This window comes from Sapajus apella, unplaced genomic scaffold (assembly GCF_009761245.1).
Source record: "Sapajus apella isolate SASKATOON/1434 unplaced genomic scaffold, GSC_monkey_1.0 scaffold42, whole genome shotgun sequence".
NCBI lineage: Eukaryota > Metazoa > Chordata > Mammalia > Primates > Cebidae > Sapajus > Sapajus apella.
Genome location: NW_022436982.1, coordinates 11,588,454 through 11,606,418, shown reverse-complemented (window position 1 = coordinate 11,606,418; position 17,965 = coordinate 11,588,454). Strand labels below are relative to the sequence as shown.

The window sequence follows — 17,965 nt, the reverse complement described above, 5'->3', positions numbered from 1 at the left end:
ACAATTGCACATTAATCAGTGGAATATAATTGCTAATTGCTGCCTCTAGGCTTGGAACACACTATAAATGCCAGGATATACACAATTAGCCCCAAGGTTTGCTTAGGAGTCTTTGCCCATCCAACAAGAAAATGAGCATTACAGTAATTGAGAAAATGAACACCTTGGGTCTTTTGATAGCAATGGTTAGAAACTCTTATCATTGAATTGCCCTGCTTTGTTTCTTATTTTCTCCCAAAAGTATTGCTTGGAAAGAAGCTGTTTGGTACACACATAATTTTAGCTTGTTTGGGTTAAGGAAGGTGAACTGCAAGATGAAGAAGTGTTAAGTCCTAATGCCTTACTGGCTTAGCACTCAGACTTTTTTATTAAAGTTTTTTTCACTAGATGGAGCAGAGAGGTGGAGAGGGAAGAACTTTACCTGGGAGTTCTGGAAATCTCCTAAAAGTGTACATATAATTTGGCTATATATGCATCCATACATTTTTCTTTCTTTTCTTTTTTTTTTCCAGAGGAGATTGTCCATAGCTATCATTAGATGCTCAAAGTGATCTATAAACCAAAAGTTTAGGAATGTCTATATTAAAAATAACTCATTTATTTTCTGATTTTAAGCTATCATCTCTCTATGCCTAAACATGTATTTGGATAATTCACAAGCACCTTATTCCACTTTTACAAGTAATGCATCGCAAGTGAACCTTATTTTCTCTATTTCTGTAAGTCTCTGTTTCTATTTTCACTTGCATCGCAAGTGAACTATTTTCTTTATTTTTGTAAGTCATATCACATTCATTTAAATTGTTCAGTTTAGAAATAGAGGCATTCATTAGTCCCTTCTCCTCTTCTTTGTTTTCCACATCTGAGATCCATGTGATGACATGGCTGAAAGACAAAGTATCTTTCATTTTATAAATCTTACTTACCTTGGTGGCCTTTTGGTATATCACTGCTCAGAATGTTTTATGAAGCCCCAGTCAATGATAAAATGGTTTTCAGACAGGGTAATTATAAAGGGAGAGTAGAAGAAAATGTTTCTTTTTATCAGGGTAGAAGGAAAGAGCCAGTGAGATCTGGTTTATGAGAAATGCTTAATTTTTTTTTAGGTGAATGGATTAGATGGCCTTTCACAGACCAGTTTCAATTTTGCTGTGTTAGCTGTAGCATGGTGATTGGGAAGGGGGAGGTATATGTTTTGGAATCAACCACATGTGGGCTGGGTTTGGGAGGCCAATAATCTTTGATGTAATTATGTGAACTCTGCTCAATAGCAATGCTTCATATTTAGTCAGACAAAAGAGCCCATTCAAATTCACAAGTTTTGGAAAACACAAATGCCAGATGAGCAAAGAAAAGGTAGAAAGTGAAAGCACAGGCTTTTGTCCCTAGTAAAGTTAGGTAGAATTTCCCAATGTCTTATGAAATTTGTTACACATTTCTGAGCAGGAAATTGTTCTGCTAAGTCCTCTTTTTCTATTTCCCATGTATCCTTACAATAGCTTAATTCTTTTTTTTTTTTTTTTGAGATGGAGTTTTGCTCTCGTTGCCCAGGCTGGAGTGCAGTGGCACGATCTTGGCTCACTACAATCACTGCCTCCCAGTTTCAAGCGATTCTCCTGCCTCAACCTCCTGAGTAGCTGGGATTACAGGCATGCACTACTATGCCCGGCTAATTTTGTATTTTCAGTAGAGATGGGGTTTTGCCATGTTGGACAGGCTGGTTTTGAACTCCTGACCTCAAGTGATCCACCTGCCTTTGCCTCCCAAAGTGCTGGGATTACAAGCATGAGCCACCACACCCAGCCAATAGATTTATTCTTGTAGGCAATTTGTGTATCTCCTCTTTAGAACTCACAAGAGTCTGGCCTGCTGGATTAGTAAAACTTCTCTATCTAAAAGGAAACATTTCCCTGTCAGTGATCTCATAAGCATTCACTGATGCCTGGAATTCTAGCAACAATATACAAAGCCTTTTATTTAACAAGGAAGGAATGGAGAATAAGGAAGGGAAAGAAGGAAGTCAACTGTTTGCTGTGCGTCTATCATGGCTCTGGCACTATGCTAAGCCCCAGATTTAGATTACCTATTTGAGCACTTGATTCTACTTTCCAAGGTAGTTATATTTATCCCAGAAGAAAAAAAAAAAACAAAATAATGCCCAATGAGTTTATACATCTTGCCCAAAGTCAGTCACTTTTTTCCTTAGGGGATGTCGTTATCACTATGACAGTGGCACTGTGACCCAGGATAATTCACTTAAATGTTTGGTACTAAGGGAAACCCTCTACCTCTATTCTTTTGCTTAGATTTGGACCAGGAGGGAAGAGAGTAGATCTAGCTATGAAGGAGAGAGAAAGTTTGGTGTGGGGCTGGTTATTTAACAATTTCTTTCAGCTCCAGGTCAACTGTCTTATGCCCATTGTTTGATACTGCTGTGGGGCCCCGCAAAAGAGATTTTCCAGACTCCTTTGTCTTGGTGGTTCTTTTATAGAACCTGCCAATAGGGGTACCATAGAGAGATGGGAAAGTGGGTGCAGGGGAGAAGGGACATTATCCTTTTGCCTGTTCTTACACTGTAGGACCAGAAATAGTGTTGCCCCAGCAGCGGTTGTTGGCTGCAATATCTGATTACTTTCAGTACTTTAGGAACCTGTGTCTTCATACTTCCTCATAAGGAACCACCTGTGCTCCCTCCTCAGAATCCTGAAAACCAACTGCATGTGGCTCCTGGTCCAAGCTCATAGGTTGTTATACCTCTGCCTCCTCCCTTTCTTCTAGCCTTAGAGTGGCAGCAGCTTCCTCCCTGGACTATTCTTTCAGTCATACAATGCCCTTTGCACCCAGTTCCTTGTATGAAACCCTCTGTTTTTGAAATGTTATGATGGTTTTTGTTTTCTTGACCAGAAATTGATGGTGTGTGTTTGTATGATTAACATGGGGAATAGATAGACAATCGGGAGTATCAAAGGCTTGAGAAAAATAAGTCTTTAATCTGGTCCAGGAAACTGCTAGCTGCATCAGTGGATTATTAGAAGAGGAGTTGCCTTGACAGACAGGCCCTTGGAAGAAAATGTCTGAATTTCACATCTACCAGAATAAGAGCATTTCTTAATACATGAAGGCATGAGATCTAGAAAGAGGCTGTGGATATTATGTCCCTTTAAAGTAAATGCAAAAAGTCACACAGAGTGTCAGTCCATTTATGTAAGTATAACAAAATACCTTAGACTGGGTAATTTATAAAACAGAGAGACTTATTTCATCCCAGTTCTGGAGCCTGGGAAGTCCAAGATCAAGACTCCAGCATCATGTGTGGTGAGGGCTACTCTCTGCTTCTAGGAGGGCAACTTGATGCTGTGTCCTCTGGAGGGGGAAACACTGTATCATCACATGACAGATGGGATGGAAGGGCAAAATGGGGTGAATTTCCTCCATCAAGCCCTTTTATTAGGGCACCTACTGTCATTCATGAGGGCAGAGCCCTCATGACTCAATCACCCCCTAAAGGTCACACCTCTTACTAATGTTGGATTGAGAATTAAGTTTCAACATGAATTTTAGAGAAGTCAAAAACATTTAAATCATGGCACAAAGGAACCGGCTTTCTATATTATAGCATCTTTTTACTATGTCAGGTGGTAAAAGAGAATTACTTGCAATTTAATCCCTTTCACTAGAGACACAAGAGCAACCTTCCCTTGTGTGTCCAATGTCTTTTTCACCTTCCCAGAGTTTGGGATGAGTTGGTGTGCCAGATTTGATCCTCCCCCTACCACAGATTGCCTGTGTTTCCTTTCTACTCAAATGTCAGTGAATGCTTTTAACTGTTTTCTAAGGGAACAAATTACCTATTTATCAAAATGAGTTAGCTGTAGCTTGCTGACAAACAGCATTCCATCTTCAGGAGCAGCTGTCAGACTTTTAAAACATTAAAATCCCATCAAAAACATTTCAGGAAATACAGCCAAAACCTTAAAAGTGACTTTCTAAAATCTGTTCTGCTCAGATGTATTCAAGATAATTAATTGGCATAGTACTTTTCATGTTCTGAGTGTGTTTTTTTAAGTTAATAAATGTGTTTCAGATATTTTCATAGATATATTACCTTAAATTTAACAAATGGGCACCACATGCAGTGATAAAAATAAAAATGACCATGATACAATGGAGACCTACAGTCTGTCCAAAGATGAGGAAACCTTTTTCCATGCTGGCACAGGGGAAAGCACAATTATTTACACTGCTCCTATGTTTAGCATTCTCCTTCACCCTGGTCTCCAAAGAAGCTCTCCCATAGAGCTCTTCTGGGGTTCACTAGATAGAATGGCCAAAAGGCCTATGTGGTAGAGTCAAAAGGCCCCCAAGTCCTAAACAATTTGAAATAGTAAAGGTCTAGAATTCTATCTAAATCTCAATTTTCTGAAATGTACTACATATAATCTTGTCCCATGGTTTCTCAACAAAAATAAGATTTTCAAAGCCAAACAAATTGGGACAGTTAGGCCTAGTATTACTCTTTCCTAGAGATTTAGCTTGTAAAACTCAAGTTAAAGTCTCTGAGAAGTCCTGCAGTAAAAAAACTGGTTAAAGTTTGTAGAAGATAGTAACTTCCAAATTTGTATGGTCATAGAGCCTCTCTAATCTTTTACATTTTGTATGATCAACACCCCAAACTAATATTCATTGGGATACATTTTTGGCAATATTGTAAATGAATAAAAGGAAGAAGGTAAAGATATTTAAAGATCCTTCAGCAAAAGAGGAAAGCCTAGAGAAGGTGAGATTCTAATAAATATTTACTTTCTGAAAAAGATATGGTATGTTATATTAGCTAGGTGTCTCTGTTGAAAAATGATAGAAAAACAGTTTCAAAGTGGTTTAAAGCAGAAATGGGAATTTCACATTTCACATTGAAATATTCAGGGTAGACTTTGTTTCAGACACTGCTAAATTCTGAAATAAATAAATGGTTTACTTTTAGTCCTACCATTATTCTCAGAATCCTTGTATAGTCTCTGGAAACCCATCTTATCCATATGTGGCAGTATGATAGCTGTAGAGTCTTCAGTCATTTATATTTTCAGGATCTAGTGTAGTGGGAAGAAAGTCCCTCTCTGGTGCTGGTGGTGGAGACACATTCAAATTGAATACATTTCCCTGGTCTATTTTTATATTGTGTTAACAGAAAAAATATCCAAAATATTTTCGAAAGTTATATGTGCTTACTTGAACACCAGGAAAAGGGAATAAGCTTGATGGACTGGATTCCCATACTTCATTTGAACAAACAGGAAAGAGATCCTAATTAGAAGCCATCATTGCTTTGATCCAGAGAAAAGCAATCTGTTTCTCTGGATAACCCACCAATGGAGAATTGTGTTAGTCCGGGTTATCTAGAGAAACAGAACTAATAGCATATATACATATATATGAGAAGATATATTATGGGAATTGGCCAATATGATGATGAAGGCTGAGAAATCCTACAACATGCCATCTGCTGGAGAACCAGGAAAGGCTGTAAAATAATTCAGCGTGAGCCCAAAATTCCAAGAACAAGGCATTCCTATGTCACATGGCAGGAGAAGATAGATGTCCCAACTGAAGGAGAAAATAATTTGCTGTTCCTTCATCTTTTTGTTCTCTCTGGATCCTTAGGGGATTGGATAATGCTCACCCACATTGGAGAGAGGGTCTTCTTCATTCAGCCTATTGATTGAAATGCTAATCTCTTTTAGAAATACTAATCCTTAGAGACACACCTGGAAATAACGTTTTACCAGTTGTCTGGGCATCCCTTTAACTCATTCAAATTGACCCATAAAATTAATCATCACAAGTGGAAAGGAAAGCAGAAGCTCTTGGAAGAAAAACTATGTGACCATCAAATGCCTTAATATGGCCTTAGTAATTTGCATTAGCAGGAGCCCCTAGAGCCACGAAAAGAAGAGGATGAAGATAAAGAAGGAAGAAGGGAAGCCCATGGTTGGCCTTTACTGAACGTCCTTCCTTTGGCTTCTATGACTTCTCCTTGCAGCATCTATTTCCTGATAATTCTCTATCACTGGGTGGGTTGTTCCAGTTCCTCACCTTGCCAGACTTTCTTTCCCTTCCTTATCTCCAAGAATATCTGTCTTTCTCTGCAAAGGAGCACACAGCTCCTGACCTGTGGCTTGGGTTTGGAGTCTCCTCTTTTCTGGTGTATGGTGAGAAATGGAATGGAAATTATTGTTTATTGTAAATTGAAAAGATATTTTCCTGGCAATGCAAGATGGCAGTCTGAGAAATTTCCCTTCTCCCTACCCATGTGAATACATTATGTTGTATTGAAGTTCAATCTGTGTGTGTGTGTGTGTGTGTGTGTGTGTTGTCTTACTATGTAACATGTGTATTCTCTTTCTATGCATTCTCTTACTATGTAACACTGTCTTTGGTTGTGGTTCCCTAAACACAGCCTGTACCAGTAATTTATTGAGGGAGTGCTCTTAGGAGAAACCTGGAAAGGATTGAAAAAAGTAGGAAAGAACAGAGAAAGACATCAGGCAAATATGTGTGTTCAGCTGACCCTGTGGGGAGCTCTGGAACATGAAGCATACCATAAAGCTTTTCTATCTTAAGTAATCAGACTAGCCTTTTATTTCTCCACATCATTCAGTCATTGGCTGTGGATTATTTTTGAAAAAGGCATAGCCTCCCAGGCATTCTTAGGTAAGCCACATCTCATAAAGCTGAGAACAAGTCTCAGGAGCAGAGTGCAGTTGTGAACTGTTAACAACCCATACTCAGAGCAACTGGAAGATCTACTACAACTATCCTAAGTGGTTGATAACATAATTCACTCCCTGAAAATTCATCAGCACTTCCTAATGCTTTATTGCTTAAAAACTGACCTATACAGTGGTTTTCAAACCTTACTGTACATCAGAATTACAATTGCCTTGAGAGTTTGTTAAAACTCAAATTGCTTACTCTTGCCCTCAGAGCTTCTGATTCAGTAGCTGTAAGGCTGGGCCTAAAAGTTTATACTTCTTTCTTTCCTTTGGTATAACTTTTATTTCTTAAAAATTTTCATTAATTTTTAAACATTACTTTAAAATACTTTTGTAGGCACACTGTAGGTGTATATATTTATGGGATACACAAAATGTTTCGATACAGGCATGCAATGTGAAATAATCACATCATGAATAATGGGGTATCCATTCCTTCAAGCATTTATTTTTTGAGTTACAAACAATGCAGTTATACTCTAAGTAATTTTAAAATGTACAATTAAGTTATTATCGACTATAGTCACTCTATTGTATTATTAAACAAGAGATCTTATTCATTATTTCTAGTTATGTTGTACCAATTAACTATCTCCATCTCCCACTCAACCCTCCATTACGTTTTCAGCCTCTGGTAACTATCCTTCTATGCTCTGTGTCCATGAGTTCAATTAATTTGATTTTTAGATCTTACAATAAGTGAGAACAGGCAATGTTTGTCTTTCTGTGCCTTGCTTATTTCACTTAACATAATTATCTTCAATATTGTTCCTTCAGTGTTGTTACAAATGACTAGATCTCATTCTTTTTTGGTGGCTAAATAGGAGTCCATTGTGCATATGTACCACATTTTCTTTATGCATTCATCTGTTGATGGACACTTAGGTTGCTTCCAAATCTTAGTTATTTTAACAGTGCTGCAGCAAATATGGGAGTGCAGATAACTATTTGATATAATGATTTCCTTTCTTTTGGGCATCTACCCAGCAGTAGGATTCCTGGATCATATGGTAGCTCAAGTTTTAGTTTCTTAAGCAGTCTCCAAACTGTTCTCCAGAGTGGTTGAACTAATTTACATTTCCACCAATAGTGTACAAGGGTTTCCTTTTGTCCACACCCTCACCAGTATTTGTTATTGCCTGTCTTTTGAATACAAGCCATTTTAACTGGAGTGAGATGATATCTCATTATAGTTTTAATTTGCATTTCTCTGATGATCAATGATATTGAGCACCTTTTCATATACCTGATTGCCATTTGTATGTCTTCTGAGAAATGTCTGTTTAAATATTTTGCTCATTCCTTAATCAGATTCTTAGTTTTTTTTTTTTCCTATATAGTTGATTTAGCTCCTTATATATTCTGGCTATTAATCCCTTGTCAGAGGGGTAGTTTGCAAATATTTTTTCCAATTCTGCGAGTTATCTCTTCATTTTTTTTATTGTGTTTTTTGCTGTGCAAAAGCTTTTTAACTTGATGTGATCCCATTTGTCCATGTGTGTTTTGGTTGCTTGAGTTTGTGGGGTATTGCTGAAGAAATCTTTGCACAGACCAGTGTCCTAAAGATTTTCTTCAACGTTTTCTTGTATTACTTTTATAGTTTAATGTCTCAGATTTAAGCCTTTAATCCATTTTTTTTTATTTTTCTATATGGTAAATGATAGGGGCCTTGTTTTATTCTTTTGCATATGGATGGATATGCAAAACTGGATGGATATCCAGTTTCCCAATAACATATATTGAAGAGACTCTCTTTTTCCCTGTGTAAGTTATTGCCACCTTTGTCGAAAATGACTTACCTTTAGGTATGTGAATTTGTTTCTGGGTTCCCTGTTCTGCTCCATTGGTCTATGTGTCTGTTTTTATGCCAGTACCATGCTGTTTTAATTACTATATTTCTATAGTATGATTTGAAGTTAGGTAGTATGAGTCCTCCAGTTTTGTTCTTTTTGCTCATGACAGCATGGCTATTCTGGGTCTTTTGTGGCTCCATACAAATTTTAGGATTGTTTTTTCTATTTCTACAAAGAATGTCTGGTAGTTGGACAGGGATTGCATTGAATCTGTATGTAACTTTGGATGGTATGGACATTTTAACCATATTAATTCTTTTAATCCATGAACCTGCAATATTTTTCCATTTTTGGTGTCCTCTTCAACTTATTTAATCAGTGTTTTATTGTTTTTATTATAGATATCTTTTACTTCTTTAGCTAATTACTAGCTATTTATGTGTGACTATTATAAATGAGATTACTTTTTAATTCTTTTTTCAGATTGTTCACCGTTGATGTATAAAAATGCTACAATTTCTGTGTGTTAATTTTATATCTTGCAACTTTATTGAATTTCACTTCTAATAGTTTTCCTGTGGAGTCTTTAGGTTGTTCCAAATATGAGATCATATCATCAGCAGACAAGGATAATGCCCTTTATATCTATCTCTTGTCTGATTGTTCTTGCTAGGACTTCCAGTACTATGTTAATAACAGTACTGAAAGTGAGCATACTTTCTGTGTTCCAGATTTTGGAAGAAAGGCTTTTATATTTTCCCCATTCAGTACTAGCTGTGGGTCTGTCACATGTGGCTTTTATTAAGTTGAGGTATATTTCTTCTATCCCCAGTTTTTTGAGGGTTTTTATGATAAAGAAATGTTGAATTTTATTCAATTTTGTTCTGTATGAATTGAAATAATCATATAATTATATTCTTCATTCTGTTGGTATGATACATCATGTTGATACTGGCCTGGCAGAGTGAGTTTTTAAGTACCCTTCCTCCTCTATTTTTCAGAATAATTCAAGTAGGATTGGTATTAGTTCATCTTTAAATGTTTGGTAAAATTCAGCAGTGAAGACTTCAGGCCCTGGGCTTTTCTTTACTAGAAGACCTTTTCTGATGTCTTCAATCTTGTTACTTGGTATTGATCTATTCAGGCTTTCGATTTCTTCCTGGTTCAGTCTTGGTAGGTTGTATGTGTCAAATAATTTGTTCATTTCTTCCAAATTGTCCAATTTATTGGCATTTATTTGTTCATAGTAGCCACTAATGAACCTTTGAATTTCTGCAATAAGAGTTGTAATGTCTCCTTTTTCATTTCTGATTTTATTTATTTGAATCTTCCCTCTTTTTTTCTTAGTCTGGCTAAGGGTTGGTAAATTTTAACTTTTTAAAAAACAATTTGTTTTGTTTCATTAATCTTTTATTTCCTTCACTTCAAATTTATTTGTTATTACTTTTCTAGTTCCCTAATATGTGTTGTTAGATTATTTGAAGTTTCTGCCTTTTAATTTTTTTATGTAGGCACTTACAGCTATAAACTCTCTTGGTACTACTTTTGCTGTTATACCATAGGTTTTGATATGTTGCGTTTCCATTATTATTTATTTCAATAAATTTTGTAATTGCCTTCCTAATTTTTTATTGACCTACTGGTTGTTCAGGAGCATATTGTTTAATTTCCATGTATTTGTATCGTTTCCAAAATTCCTCTTGTTATTAATTTCTAGTTTCATTCCATTGTGGTCAAAGAAAATGTTTGATATTATTTAAATTTTTTGAATGTTTTAAGACTTGTTTTGTTACCTAACACATGGCTAATCCTTGAGAATGATCCAAGTGCTGAGGAAAAAAATGTGTATTCTACAGCTATTGGATGAAATATTCTGTAAATATCTATTAGTTTCATTTGGTCTACAGTGCAGATTAAGTGTGATGCTTGTTGATTTTCTGTCTGGAAGACCTGTCCAATGTTGAAAGTGAGATGTTGGTATCTCTAGCTATTATTGTATTGAGGCCTGTCTCTCTCATTAGCTCTAATAGTATTGGCTTTAGGTCCAGTGTTGAGTGTATTTATATTTAAAGTTGTTATATTCTCTTGCTGAATTGATCCCTTTATCATTATATAGCTACTTTCTTTGCTTCTTCTTATAGTTTTTGTCTTGAAATAGATTTTGTGTGATGTAAGCATAGCAATTCCTACTCTTTTTTTGTTTGTTTGTTTCCATTGGCACCAAATATCTTTTTCCATCTCTATTTTCAGCTTATGTGTGCCTTTACAGGTGAAGTATGTTTCTTGTAGGTAACAGATAGATGGGTCTTGCTTTTTCATTCATTCAGCCAGTCTGTCTTTTTACTGGACACTTCAGTCCATTACATTTAGTGTTATTATTCATAAGTAGGACTTACTCCCACCTTTTTATTATTCGTTTTCTGGTTATTTTGTGGCCTTCTCTTCCTTTTTTTCTTTCCTCCCTGTCTTCTTTTTAGGGAAGGTGATTTTCTCTTTAAATACAATATGGTTTCTTGCTTTTTTGTGTGTCTCCATTGTATTTTGGTTTGAGGTTACTATGAGGTTTGCAAATATTGTCTTATAATTTATTTTTAACTGATAACTATTTGTAAAAACAAACAAGAAAAATGAAAAGTGATAAAACCCTACACCTTCATCCTTCTACTTTTTAATTTTTCTCATTTCTATTTAAATCTTATTGTACTATGTCTCAAAAAGTTGTTGTAGTTATTACTTTTAATTTGTTTATTGTTTAGTCTTTCTACATAGGATAAGAGATATTTACACACCACAGTTACAGTAATAATATTCTGTATCTTTCTGTGTACTTACTATTACCAGTGAGTTTTGTACCTTGATGAGGAATAATTTATCCCTCATTAATTATCATTTCTTTTTGATGTAAGTATTTCCTTTAATATTTCTTGTAGAATGGGTCTGGTATTGATGAAATCCCCCAACTTTTGTCTGGGAAAGTCTTATTTCTCCTTTACATTTGAAACATATTTTCACTGAATTCTGAGTTAAAAGGCTTTTTTTTTTTATTCAGCACTTTAAATATGTCATGCCACTCTCTCCTGCCCTGTACCGTTTCCTCTGAAGTGTCTACTGCTAGACATAGTGAGGCCCTAGTTTATGTTATTTGTTTCTTTTCTCTTGCTGCTTTTAGAATCATTTCTTTATTCTTAACTTTTGGGGTTTAGATTATTAAATACCCTGAGATAGTCTTCTTTGGGCTAAATCTGCTTGGTGTTCTATAACCTTTTTGTACCTGGATATGGATATCTTTCTCTAGATTTTGGAAGTCCTGTATTTTTATTCCTTCAAATAAACTTTCTACTCTAGTTCTTTTCTCTACCTCCGCTTTAAGGTCAATAACTCTTAGATTTGCCCTTTTGAGGCTATTCTCTAGATCCTGTAGACTTGCTTCATTGTTTTTTATTCTTTCTTCTTTTGTCTCCTCTGACTGTGTATTTATAAATAGTCTGTTTTCAAGCTTACTAATTCATTCTTTTGTTTGATGAATTTTGCTATTAAAGGACACCGATGCATCCCTCAGTGTGCCAGTTACATTTTCAGCTCCAGAATTTCTTCTTGATTCCTTTTAATTATTTCAGTCTCTTTGTTAACTTTATCTAATAGAAATATGAACTTCCTCTCTGTGTTGTCTTGAATTTCTTCGAGTTTCCTCAATGCTGCTGTTTTGAATTTTCTTTCTGAAAGGTCACATATCTCTGTTTCTCTAGGACTGATCTCTGGTGCCTAATTAAGTTCATTTGGTGAGGTCATGTTTTGCTGGATGGTGTTGATGCTAGTAGACGTTTTTGGGTGTCTGGGCACTGAAGAGTTAGGTACTTATTATAGCCTTCACTGTCTGAGCTTATATGTAGCCATCCTTCTTGGGAAGGCTTTCCAGATATTTGAAAGGAATTGGGTGTTGTGATCTAAGCCGTATATGCATTAGGGGGCACCTCAAGCCCAGTAACACTGTAGTTCTTGCAGACTCATAGGTGTACCACCTTGATGGTCTTGAACAAGATCCAGGATAATTCTCTAGATTACCAAGCAGAGATTCTTGTTCTCTTCCCTTGCTTTCTCCTAAACATACAGAGACGCACACTCTGTTTTAAGACACCTGGAGCAGAGATGGAGTGACACAAGTACCTCTGTAACCACCATCATTATGATTACACTGGGTCATAATGTGCTGAAGCCACCACAGCAGTGGGTCTCACCCAAGGCCTGCTGTAACCACTCCCTGGTTCCTACCTATCTCTACTGAAGGCCCTGGGGTTCTAAAATCAGGCAGTGGCAAAGCCAGCCAGGCCTGTGTCCTTCCCTTCAGGTCAGTGAGTTCCCCTAGACCCTGGGTGGGTCCTGAAGTGTCATCTGTTAGTCAGGGACTAGAGTCAAAAACCTTAGAGGTCTACCTGGTATTCCTTGTATTGCAGCTGAGTTGGTACTCAAACTATAAGATGCTGTTCTTCCCACTATTCACTTGCCTTTCCAAAGGCATAAAGGCCTTACCTCATAGCCAACATCACCCCTGGCCCTGAGGGATACTACTAGACTACCACCATTTTTCCCTTAATGCCCAAGGTCTCTTAAGTCAGCTAGTGGTGAATGCTGTCTGACCTAGGACTCACCCTTCAGGGAAGTGGGCTTTTTTCTGGCACGGGGAAGGTCCAGAAATATCATCAGAGAATGAAGTCCTGAAATTGGGTGCACTTAGAGTCCCCTTGGTGTTCTACCCCATTAGTGGCCATGTTAGTACCTAAGGTGCAAGACAAAGTCCCCTTTACATTTCCCTCTGGTTTTCTCAAGCATAAGGAAAGGAAGTTTTCCCTATTGCCACCACAGCTGGTAATGTGCTGAGTCTCATCTGAAACCAGCAAGTCTCAGGCTCACCAAGACCTTTGATGTTGTATCTGGGTATTGCTGCTTGTTATTCAGGTCTCAAGGGCTCTTCAGTTAGCAGGTGATGAATGCTTCCATAACTGGGTCATTTCCTTCAAGACAGTCACTTCCCTTCTGCCCCAAGGTATTGTCTGGGAGCTAGGGTCTAGTACAGAGATCCCATGACTCTGACCAGTGTCCTATCCTGCTGTGGCTGAGTTGGTAATACAGATGCAAGGCAAAGTTTTTCCTTTTGTTTCCTCTCTTCTCCGTAAATAGAAGAAAAGGGCCTCTTTTGGACCCATAGGCTGTTCAATCTGGGAACTGGGGAGAGATGATGCCAGCACTCTCTTGGCTGTCCCAGCTGGTGTCTCAGTATGTCACATGTCCCCTCAGTTCATTGTCTCTGGGCCTGGTTCAGCCCTAGGACCCACCTACAAGTTGCTGTCCTTGTAGCCTAGACTACCTTTCAAGCTTACTTAGAGACAAAAGGCTTTTTGCCCCTTAGTGGGGAAGTTTGTGGGCACTCAAGTTTGGGCTGCTGGGTTCAGCAATTCTCCGCTGGCAAGGGGTAGTTTAAAGGCTCCATCTGCGTGTGGACATCTGCTGAATTTGATTTGCTTTTCCTTTCTGTTCTAAGAGAGAACTGAGTTCAGTGCCTCACAGTTTCTAAATTCTCTCTCCTCCAGTGCCCAGAGATGCTCTTTGCACCATGCTGTGCTGTCTGTGGTGGGAGAGGGGTGGCATCCAATTCAGGACTGTTTTTACTATCTCTTCCTTGCCTCTTTCTGAGATGTGAAGTTGAAAGCAGGTACTGTGAGTGCTCACCTGATTTTTGGTTCTTATGAAGGTATTTTCCTGGGTAGATAGTTGTTAACTTGATATCCTTGTTTGGGGGGCCGCTGCTGTAGCTTTCTACTCTTTTATCTTGTTATACCTACTAATTCATATTTCTAACAAGTTCTTAGGTCATGTTGATAGTCTGAAGATCACATTTTTTGAGACTCAGTGGTATAATTAATTTCACCCGTCCCTCATGACTCAACTGATCCATCATCTTCTTCAGAAAAGCTTTCTATCCAATCATGTTCCCCCCATTTTCTCCCATCTTGGGCGAGTGCCTTTTTTGTTTCACTTAACACCTCATGTACTTATCATATTACATTGGAGAGCCTTTGTTCCAGGTGTTAGGAAGGTTGTAGGTAGACATATATGAGTATCCATTAGTAGAGTGAAAAAAAAAAATACATGCTTAGACTCCCAAGGAAAAGCATAGAATACCTTTCCCATAAACATAAATTCTGTCTTGTTATTTTGTAAATCCTTGAGGACAGCACCCTGTCTTATTCATCTGAGTACTCCTGGCTCTTAGAACTTCACCTGGTGCATTGTAGGAGTCAGATAAATGTTTGTTGACTTAAATAATATCAATCTTATTTCGGATTGGTTTTATGGGAAAGTATGTTTAACTCACATAAGTCAAATATGTATATAAGTTAAAATATGTTTTACTTATAGGAAAATATGACAACATACAAATAAATTTTGTGGGAGCATAATTTATTTTTTAGTTGAGGGTTGCTTTCTCTAGCACACTATGTTTGTCTCTTAATGTATGTAGGAAGGCATTAAACAGACTTTTCATGCAAACACGAATATGAGTCATTTCAAAAATAAGCACCATTTCTGGTCCAACACTTAATTTATGAACCTAAAATTTGCTTTTGGAAAAAGCAACTCATAAAATGATGATGACTTGAAGTTTAAGAAAACTGGCACAGAGCTAGGAAAAATGTAAACTTTGTGGCAACACTGCAAAGAACAAAATCTAAGTGGCATTTATTGTCAGTAGTGGTTAAATGTAAGCATTCACTGTAGCAGACAGTCTTCCTTTAGAAAACACAGTCAGTGACAGAGGATACCAAATAGATGTTGCCAGTCAATGTATGAATATTTTCTCTAGAAGAAACATGAAAATTGGGGGAAAAATTAGCAAAAGGCCACTATGGAAAATTGGCTAGGGAGTATATAATGTAATTGCTATTCAGATATGTATTCATCAAAACCATTGACATAGCTCTCTTATTAGCTAATATTTATAATTTTGTTTTAAGGAAATGTTACATCTGTAAAGTATCAGAGGCAAGAGGGTCTGGAGTGGTTGCCATTAAACCTCTTTGCTAATTGGACACGCCAGCCACTGTTACATCAGTCTGCAGTCTTACCTGACAGGCTAAACAAATTGAGTTAACTGAACATCTGAAATTAATGTGTTTAAGAAACACGAAAGTCTGATTCAATTAGCCTGGGAAGTCATGGAGACTACAGAATTTAATGTTGGAGGTTTACTTTTTTCTTTTTTTAAAAAAATGTGTACCCCACTGTTTATAGAACCCAGATTAATGAGGAGATGTATTTTCTTTTCCTTAGAGGCTGAAAAGTTAAAAAATTGGATGAAAATTATGAAGATAGTCTGACATGATATATTAAGAACTCTGAATGATGCCTAGGGATGCAGAAGAGAAGAAAAACACTTGAGTAAGTAAACAAAGTTTATGAGACTTGTTTATGCCAGGAGAGCAAGATGAATATTTCTGACTAAAAGTTAATTAACTATTTTGCCTCAGCGAGCCAATTTGTCGTCTTAAACTTTGATTCATTAACTACAAGCTGAGACGATTGCTTATTCCTTAGTGTACTTGTAGACTGAGTTTGTGTTAAATGGTGCTGTGAGATATTGTCTGTTCTTCCCAATTGAAACTAACCGAAAAGGCTATTATAAAGAAAGTAAGACTTTTTAAGTGGCAGTAAGTAGATGGGTATTCTTTCAGAGCAAAGCCTAAGAACTATATGGCTTAATTGCAAAGCTAATCAACCCTTATTAAATAAAACAAGGGTAAATCCAGGATTTTTGAGTCTGTATTTAATGGGGCATGAAAGTTGATGAGTTGGCGATTCTGAAGTTTTAAGTCTTGTGAACTTATGAGTGGTTCCCCTTCAGGGTGTTTCACTTGGAGACTGTAACCTTGTCAAGATATTGGCTTTGTCTTTTATCATTGCATGTTTTGTGAAAGCCCATTTGTTGAATAAGGAACTTCTTTGAGCTCATAAATGGGCAAATGAAAGCAAAGAATTTATGGGGAAGAGTAGCAACTAGACTCCTAGTATATTGATCTTTAAGATTTTAATCATAGCTAAAGAAGATATGTGAAGAGTCAGAATATATGCTTCTTTAAAAAAAAAGTCACACTTGTACATGACTAAATCTATATCATAGGACATATTTGTAAACATTCATGTAACTTAGGTAAGTTGTATCTATAAACTTTGATATGAATAGAAAAGAGGAAACACCATTCTTCATCAGGAGTGATTGCTTTTTTCTATAGCACGCAACATGAAACCTTCTGTCTTGCACCTGCTCTCTGATCCTACTGTGAAAGACAAAAAGCCCTGTTTGTCTGTGAGAATTCTTCTCATTAGTGCAGATAGTAGAGCCCCTTCAATATTGGCTAGACCATGAGTTCCATGAGAGTAGGATGTGTGTTGATAGCTGTACCTAGTACCTAGAACAATGCTTTTTGAATGAATAAAGCAATGACTCAAAAAATGATGAATGTACCAGGACATTTTGAAATATACTGAGAAAGTTTAGTCTTGTTTAGTGAAATGAATAACAAATTAAACCCGAGTTTTCTGCAAGAGTCTGGACTAAGCAGAAAGTTTATGGTCAATGAGTTACAGTCTTTGCTCTTCTACTTATTGTGTAACTTTGGGTAATCTATTTAGTAAAAGGTGAAAGATTTATACAATCTAAAGAGAAACCAGATTATTGGTAATCTAATCTTTCTAATCTCAATTTTCTTATTCATAAATTAGGGTTAATAATGATAATATCTTTCTCACAGGCTTACTGTGAGGAATAAAAAAGATAATGTTTGTAAAGTGCTTAGCAGAGTGCCTGCTACTTGGCTGTAAGAATTTGTGAAGCTGCCATCTGCTATGAGGCTATTAATCCTAACATGAAATTTGTCTCAAAAGAGAGTTAGAAAATACCAGTGTCTATAGTTGAGATTTTAGAAAGGCAGAAAAATTTAACTAGTAGAAATTTATAAAACAACTTTTCCATTTTCAAATATTTCAGCCTGTGATATATACTGGTAATGAGTTACATTCATGCCTGCTGTCTTTTCTAAAAAAGAAACACAAAAGTTTGTGCAAGTTGGATATGTCTCATAATATATATAGGCATGTATGACGTTAGAAAAAATAGCAAGAACATTAACAAAAATGAACACAGCCATTATATAGATTAAATGTCCAAAAGTTATAAAATTATCAGAAGTGTAATCACAATGGTAAAATAGAATTTTATTTAAGAGAATCCTGAGATGTTTTAGGATAACATGTGTATGTGCGGTGGGGTGTGGGGGAGGCACTGAGACTTTGGAGGATGGGTAGCTAAAGACTTTTTGTTAGGCATACTGAAAAAAATGGAACTTGGAC

General features: G+C 36.7%; 1 long non-coding RNA gene across 1 annotated transcript in view; it reads left to right on the top strand.

Moving 5' to 3' along the window:
• Positions 1-17,671, top strand: part of LOC116566074 — a 58,393-nt gene extending 40,722 nt beyond the window's left edge. Inside the window, exon 3 of the long non-coding RNA XR_004275717.1 lies at positions 15,892-17,671. This is a non-coding gene — a long non-coding RNA (uncharacterized LOC116566074). The remainder of the gene's footprint in view (positions 1-15,891) is intronic.
• The last annotated feature ends 294 nt before the right edge of the window (positions 17,672-17,965 follow it).